The sequence below is a fragment of the Bison bison genome, unplaced genomic scaffold, assembly GCF_000754665.1.
Source record: "Bison bison bison isolate TAMUID 2011002044 unplaced genomic scaffold, Bison_UMD1.0 scf7180017862638, whole genome shotgun sequence".
Taxonomy (NCBI): domain Eukaryota; kingdom Metazoa; phylum Chordata; class Mammalia; order Artiodactyla; family Bovidae; genus Bison; species Bison bison.
Window position 1 is genome coordinate 39717 of NW_011493210.1, and position 2076 is coordinate 41792.

Here is a 2076-nt window from a genome sequence, read left to right on the forward strand (position 1 = left end):
TTCTCCAGGCAAGAACACTGGAGTGGGTTGCCATTTCCTTCTCCAATGCATGCAAGTGAAAAGTGAAAGTGAAGTCTCTCAGTCGTGTCCGACTCCTAGCAACCCCATGGACTGCAGCCCACCAGGCTCCTCCGTCCATGGGATTTTCCAGGCAAGAGTACTGGAGTGGGGTTCCATTGCCTTCTCCTAACTTTCTAGCTACTACTGGTCAAAAGTATGTGGAGTATCAGGAATCCTTCATCTTCAATGTTATCATCCCTGCATACTGTAGGTGTTCAATAGGTATTCATAAATTTGATGATATTATTTAGTTTGGAAATATACAAGTGTAACCTTTATTCTGTTTTGATTAGTGTCAAGATATTCTGCCATTAAAAATTTACACCCAGTTTAAAACAATTTTTTGGAATTCATTTTGGCATGCCCCTTGAGTTATCCATATGTCTGTGAAACACAAATGATACCTGGCAATGGGATGGGTGCCTTGTTTTGTAGATGAACATGAGGTGTGGTCTCCTGTTTAAATTCTCTTTCCCCTGAGAGACCAAAAGTAAATACATCCCACTTGGTATTCCCTTTCTGAGCAGTTTATCCTTTACCAACTCAAACCCAAACTGATTTAAATGCATCATGTTTGAGAGGGATAGATGAATTTCCTGTCACCATCACAGATGCCTAAAGCCAGCCTAAAGCAGAATACATTATCAAGTAAACAAATATTTACCCAAAGTAGCTGTAGCCAACATTCTGCTGATTTTTACAAATGTAGCGACTTAGGTAAGAGAAATTAGAAATTAGTAAGAATGTTAAATTGTAATCTAAAGGGAATCCTGGTAATTTAATATTGTTATTTAACATAGTTGGCCACATAGAGAAAATTTCACTGTATCCAGTATGGGAGATGAAATAAAGTGCATAATGACCTTCAAAATTTTTCTCAGTTAACCAGAACATTCCAACACCATTATTGTTCACTGTCATTTCATCTGTAGTTCTAAGCACATCTTGCATAAAGTAAGCATCCAACACTATTTCTTAAATAAGCATGTGCATTAGCAAATATGAGAAAATGATATAAAATTATGCAGTTAAGAGTACAGGAAACCAAAACTAAACAAAGCATAGCTTGATTCCTTGATAATTCTGTAGGCACTTTGGAATATTTTAAGAGCTTGTTGTTGCTGTTCAGTAGCTAAGTTGTGTCCGACTCTTTGCAGCCCCATGGACTGCAGCACACTGGGCTTCCTTGTCCTTCACCATCTCCTGGAGTTTGTTTAAATTCATGTCCATTGGGTCAGTGATGCCATTAACCATCACATCCTCCTCTGTCGCCCCCTTTCCTCCTGCCTTCAGTCTTTCCCAACATCAATGTCTTTTCCAGTAAGGCAACTCTTCGCATCAGGTGGCGAAAATACTGGAACTTCAGCTTCAGCATCAGTCCTTCCAGTGAGTATTCAGGGTTGATTTCCTTTAGGATTGACTGGTTGGATTTCCTTGTTGTCCAAGGGACTCAAGAGTCTTCTCCAACACCACAGTTCAAAAGCATCAAATCTTTGACGCTCAGCTTTCTTTCTAGTCCAACTCTCACATCCATACACAACTACGGGAAAAAACATAGCTTTGACTGACTATAAGACCTTTGTTGGCAAAGTGATGTTTCTGCTTTTTAATACACTGTCTCGGTTTATCATAGTTTTTCTTCCAAGATGTGGGCATCTTAATTTCATGGCTGTACTCAACTTCCACAGTGACTTTGAAGCCTGAAAATAAAGTCTGTCACTGTTTTCCTTCTTTTCCCCATCTATTTGCCATGAAGTGATAGGACCAGATGCCATGATAGTTTTTTGAATGCTGAGTTTTAAGCCAGCTTTTTCACTCTTCTCTTTCACCATCATCAAGAGGCTTTTTAGTCCCTCTTCACTTTTTGCCATTAGGGTGATATCATCTGCATATCTGAAATTGTTGATATTTCTCTTGGCAATCTTGATTCCAGCTTGTGCTTCATCCAGCCTGGCATTTCACATGATGTATTCTGCATATAAGTTAAATAAGCAGGGTGACAATATACAGCCTTGA